Genomic DNA, 6,570 nt, shown 5'->3' with positions numbered 1-6,570 from the left:
GAGACCGTGAGACCAAATCTAAAACTAATTTTAAAATGCAAAATAAATGGAAAAATCCAAAAATTCTTTTTTTAAATATTATTTTCGGAACTTGAATTAACTAAAAAATTAAAAAAAAAAAATCTTGTTTTTTTTTTTTAAAATACGTGAAATATTCTAATAGAATATTACACTACATATTCTAAAAAATAATTTTAAAATGCAAAATAAATGGAAAAATCTAAAAATTCTTTTTTTAAATATTATTTTCTGAACTTGAATTAACTAAAAAAAATCTCGTTTTATTTGAAAAATACGTAAAATATTCTAATAGAATATTACACTGTACATATTCTAAAAAATAATTTTAAAATGCAAAATAAATTGAAAAATCCAAAAATTCTTTTTGTAAATATTATTTTCGGAACTTGAATTAAGTAAAAAAAAATAAAAAAAAAATTCAAAAATACGTCCCACAGTCTCACAAAATTAGGCTATCTCACATGAACCTAACCATATATATATATATATATATATATATATATATATATATATATATATATATATATATATATATATATATATATATATATATATATATATATATATATATATATATATATATATATATATATATATATATATATATATATATCATTATTATATATAAAAACCTTATTTTTTTGGTAGCGCGTACGGCGCGTGTGATGATGTTAGAACCAGACGTTTCACCAATTCCATTATCGGTTCCATCAAAAAACGTGCCCATTCATTAACCGGTGTATCCTACAACGCCTTTTCCTCAAGCAACGTCTTTCTTCTTCCTTCTCCCTCCATCTCAAACGAAAACGTGAGTTTTATTTAATGGTTTTATAACACATGGAATTTGTTTTGGATGACGATGTTTTCCATTGAAAGATCGTAGTTCGCACACGGAAAACCTGTAAGTTCAAAATTGCTTTACGTCGCCTCAAGTTTGGGTAATTACACTTATTTTCCTTTCTATTAGCCTATATAATCTACTTTTTATCATCAAAATAAAAAAGCGAAAGAACAGTCGCTTTAATTTTTACTTAAAGTCGATCCGTTTGACAGAAAAATGAAGTGTATCAGAGGAAATGAGGTTTGGAGTGTAGATGTTACTGACCCTCCGTTCATTAATGTTATATGGCTAGGAACCCATTTCTATCGATTGATTCTAGAACCCATTTTTTTTTTTTTTTTTTTAATTTTAAGAGAGTTTTATCAAGTGATGCTACAAGCCAAGTCGAAAAGTAATCTCTATGGTTGCATTTCATACAATGTATATATGATATTAAAAGGTAATGTTTCATATGATTTATTGGAGTTTGGTTTCAGAATCTTACATGTCACAGATATGAACAATTCATCTACATTTTTAGTTGGAAATAGTTCTTAAGTGATGAAACAATATGTATGAATCTTCATTAATCAAATTTTGATGAACATTCGATTAAGTTCTATCCAAAAGAGAAAGATTGAAGATTTTAAACGTGGATGTTAGTCGTTTTCCTGGTTGGGTTGGAATACACCTGTAGATTATATATAAATATGAGCTCTTGTCATATGCCCATAAACTGTTTGACAAAATGCCACCAAGAAATTTCTTAATCTGGAATGCATTGATCGGTGGATAATCTCTTAGTAGTTGGTTCGTGGAGAAATGATTTAAACACAAAGCCTCACGCCCTTATCTAGTTGGGAGACCAAGATAAGATGTCTATATTGTTGTTAAGTAGGTGCCTTTTAAGGGTTACAACATCGAGTCACATGTGCTTGATTAAACAATACATGCCATTGATTTTATTCACATCATTGTTCTCTTTTTTCGTCACCAAACGTAACAAATCCATACCATTTTGAACACGGTTACTTTTAAAATATAAAACTGTAATTTAGATTATATATAATCATGAAAAAGTTTCATGTCATTAAGATTTAAAAGAGCTAAAAAGGGCTATATTGCAATTTCCGCTCCATTCAGTGACGGAATGAAAAAGAAACCCCATGGATAGGCAGAGAAAATATTGAATTTGAGTAGTTATGATGGTGTTTAAGGTGAAGGAGCAAGTAAATGAAAGTAAACCAATGTGCTACAAAAGGCATATATCTCACATCACTATCAAGGAAGATATACATTACAAGAAGCATGAAATATTGTTCGAAAATAACTAAGACCCTAAAAGATTTGGGGATTAATTAATGATTTTGATATGATGTTTAAACTAAAAATGCATTAACAATTAAGTTATGGTCCTGAAATTTTGCGGTTAAGGGAGAAAAGGCATGCTTAGACAATGAATTTCATTGGGGAGAATTATAATGTTGTCGGAAATAACATTGGATTTTACTTTTTTTTTTTTTTATTATTTATTATTTTTTTTTTATTTTTTTATCAATATAGGCTAACTACTTTCCTTTTTATATTGCAATGTAATTTCATCTTTTACCCATAATAGCATTGCACTTTTATTACCTTACCAATAATAAAAGAAACTTGGTTCTTTAGTGAGAATAACAACATACTTTAAATTCATTACCCATAATAAAAAGCACTCCGGTTATAATATTCTTTTGTAATGTTTTTAAATATTTAAATTAGCCTCTATTTTCGTGCCTCCTAAATTAGATTTACTGGGTCCTTTTGATGCCACGTGTCCTACTTCTGAATGACGCCACGAATATTGAAGGAGTGCAATTGGGCGGGTTTGATGTTGATCCATGTGTACCGTCTCCTTTCTTAAAGTCGCCATGTTCCATCAAAGTAGATCCCCGCCGTTTCATTTTGGATGCCTCTTAATCTGCCAAGAAACAATGTTTTTAGTTAAAAACCCCCATCCTCTGTTAATTTCACCGCTATAATTATAGATTAATATCCTAGATGTTTTGTATGTGTTTGACGTTATTTCAGCTTGAATTGTGTCTATAATATCATGTGCGGTGTTCACCACCATAATGTTGTCATGGAGTGGGCTTGAATTTGGTGGGTTGATTATAAGAGAGCTACGAAATGAGAAAACAATCATCCGTTGATTATTTGTCGAAAGATATTATTCAACCGCACATCATTTACATTCAGGTAGATCTATATAAAGATTGACGCCCACATTATATCACTCACGATGGTACTTTCTTGCTACTCAAGTGGCTTAAACTAGCATACCTTTCTAATCTGGGTTTGATGTTGACGCCCACATTTAATCTGGGTTTGATGGAATTTACCTTTTCAACTAGCCTAAATGTGCCAAATTTTGTTCATTGTGTCTAATTAGGAAGGTGTGAATTCATCCAGCACCATCTGACTTGGGTGGGTTCAACGCCAGGCGCTCAGTCATCACAGTCATCACACTGTATTGTCTTTTTCTGGTTTTCCAATTTCGTATTTCAACCTCCTTCAAAGGTATGCTCGAATTATTTTGTGAATTTGTGTATGTTCTAATGGTTGCAACATCTAAAAAAGCATTTTAAAGTCCTAAATCATTCTAATTTATGCTTTTTTTAGGTCACGTCGAATAAAGAAATAGTGAAATAGTGGACATAGCAATAAAGATCAATGACAACCAAGGAACAAGTGAATAAAACCTTGAATCCAAAATCAAAGATGGTATTTCATGAGTAATACCAATAAAAATAGAGTGCAAAACAAATGATGCATATAGGTTTTCCATAAGTCGAAATATTCATATCAGAATATTGTAAAGGATTTTCAATTATTTGTTGAATATAACAATATACATTGATTTTCTTTTTACTTATTCATGCATTGTAAATTGAAAATCCATCCATTTATAGCATTGTGCTTTTTTGGTTGATAGCACAATATATTTTAAATAACCCAAATTATCTTTCATGGGTCGTGCTTAGCACGGGCCTCAAACTTTTCTAGTATATATATATATATATATATATATATATATATATATATATATATACACACACACACACGCACACACGTTGTTTTTCTCGTGCCGCCAAAATCAAATTTACACCCTTCATTGAAATCCACATCACCTATATTTTAAACGACGTCATTGATGTGGTCATCATGGATTACATTGCCGGAAGAAGGAACTGACTCCACCATCACAACTATTCTCTCCGCCGGTTTGCATGTGGTGTCGATTCAACACTTGCTTCCCACTGCTTCTCTCATCCATCATCTTTAAAACGTTACATCCAATCTTAACGGCCTTTCATACGCTTTTTAAAGGCGCCTTTCTTTCTCCATCTTCGTCTTTCCTTTTCCCTTCTTTCCCCCCATTTTTATAGATTCATTTTCTGAGATCGGTGTTCCAGACGTGGAACCCTCTCCTCTTACGTCGACAGATTTATCTTCATATCACGAGTATGGGCTTTGTTGAAGATGTACAAAAATCCCACTTCAACGTTTTTGGTCCACCACAAGAGTTTGTGTTCATCGTATGTTAGTGTTCTTCTTTCCTTTAATTCATTTTCATGCTTCTTAATTTCTCTTCTTGATTTGGTACTTCTGATAGAAAACCTGATGTTTTTCTTAAAAGGGAAAAGATTTCAAGCATCCTTATCTTCACAAAATCCTTACTATGTGTTTCACAATTTGTTACACAAAATTTTAATGTAATCTTAATTCTTATTATTGTTCTACTCATGATCTCCTCAGATTCTTCTTTTCAAACCGATATCATCATTTTTGGTACTCTACAACCAATTTCGTTGTTTAATTTGTGAACTGAGTAAAACATCTCTTTCCAATTTGTTGATTGTTTTGTTTATATTTTGAAAATGGGTTAGTGATTTTTCGATACTATAGTAAGTGTTTTATATGAATGCATATAAGATGTTTAATGAAATGCGTGTTGGCATTAGACAATATGATTGGGTATGGAAGGGAATAACATTTTGCTACACCATCTCTGAAGTTCTCATGTTAAAATTTGAAGAAAATAATGTGTTGCAGAGACAAAAGATGGTATGAAACTCTTTTCTGTTTTTTAGTCCTAACAAGATATTTATTGCGATTTATGTGAATATATGATCCTATTTCCTCTTTTTATTATTCATCCAAAACCTCTCACATGGTAACTTATGCATATTTTCAATGACTATATGTTGGCTAATTTCTTAAGATTATACTTTAAAATTATAAAAATTATAATTCATCTAGAAATTTTGAAGGATATGCTAGGTAGGATTTGGCTTATGACATCAGGTAGCCCCATGATAATTTTCTCATGTATTGGTAAATTAGATACAACTAGAAAACTTGGTGAAAAAGAAATAGTTCAATTCGGTCAAAATCATCATGAAAGCGTATAACAAAGTCATTTCAATCATGTGTATACTTTGTTCTAATTCTTATTCATAGTTCTCTATTTGGAAATCAAGTAGCTCTAAATACTAAAACACACTTGATTAAAAAGATGGGTTTTGATTAAGATAACTCTATTTTTGTTGCAGGCTATTTCCTACAACAAAATAGCTCTCAAATCAAGGGTGTTACAAAGTCTTTGATGCTCCTTTTCTTGTTTTAAAATGTACACAATAATCTTTGTTGATAACACCCTTTTAAGTTTAATTGCTAAAGAATAATTGTTTTTCCTCAGCAGGTAAGAACTTGATATTTTCAATTTTTTTATATAATTTGTTAATATTTTACAGAGTTTCAAATATCGAAAGCATTTTTCTAATAAAGTGTTAATTTGAATTATAGTTGATGAGATTAAAACTTAATCTTGAAGATCGATTAGATCTCAAACAGGTAAATAATAATTAAACAGCAAGAACACGAAAGTAAAGAACAAGTCAAGAATGAATCAAACGTGTCGAATGATTATAAAATAACCCTCAGAAGAGCTCGATCAAGAACATCAACTGTAGAGGGTTGGAGGTTTACAAGAACGATCAAAGAAATCTGTAATGCTATCGTAATCGTTATTCTCTAGATCGATCAATCATTAACCTAATATGCATGCAAGCATATACTTATATAATAAACCTAGCAAGCTCACGGTATGGACAGGCCCAAAACCGGAGTACAAAATAAATGGACTAACAGCCGAGCCCATTGACGCAATCTTCAACCCAACAATCTCCCCCTTTGCGTTAATTGGAGCGAGATCTTCACTTGTTACTTGGGCCAGCAGCCGAGGCAGGTACCTTCTTCTTCACACTATTAAACAGACGCGAGATGAGAGCAAGTATCGTCTGTCTAAAGCTGATGTACCATTGGATCATGTCATTGAAGTACTTGACATCATCCGCTGCATTCTCTTTACACCTTCGGATGATCAATAACACGTGCTCCAGACAAGCAGTGGTGTAAAGATGTTTGTCAGCTAAAGCAAAGAGACATTTCTGTCCTTCTGCTCTATTGAACATAACCGAATTGCGTCTCGGGTCGATCTTGCCCATTTGCATTTGATTGAGATCACTGGCCGATCCCACAGGAGCTATCTTCGGTTTCTTCTTGAAGACTGTGGCAACCTCCTGATCCATAAGGGCAACCTCCATGATGTAACAGACTAACATCCTTTTGAGATGGTCTATAAGTGGACCATATTCGGCTTCATCAGTCAAAAGGATATTATGCAA

General features: G+C 31.8%; 1 long non-coding RNA gene across 1 annotated transcript; it reads left to right on the top strand.

Moving 5' to 3' along the window:
* Window positions 1-733: 733 nt before the first annotated feature.
* On the top strand, window positions 734-3,751 carry LOC145061886 (uncharacterized). The gene is made up of 3 exons (XR_013687320.1): window positions 734-3,079; window positions 3,273-3,400; window positions 3,503-3,751. It is a non-coding gene; the product is annotated as an uncharacterized LOC145061886 (long non-coding RNA).
* The last annotated feature ends 2,819 nt before the right edge of the window (window positions 3,752-6,570 follow it).

The sequence above is a fragment of the Lactuca serriola genome, chromosome 7 (assembly GCF_051521515.1).
Source record: "Lactuca serriola cultivar US96UC23 chromosome 7, Lser_US96UC23_V15, whole genome shotgun sequence".
In the NCBI taxonomy this organism is placed as follows: domain Eukaryota; kingdom Viridiplantae; phylum Streptophyta; class Magnoliopsida; order Asterales; family Asteraceae; genus Lactuca; species Lactuca serriola.
The sequence above is the reverse complement of the archived record's forward strand: the minus strand, read 5'-3'. Positions and strand labels throughout refer to the sequence as shown.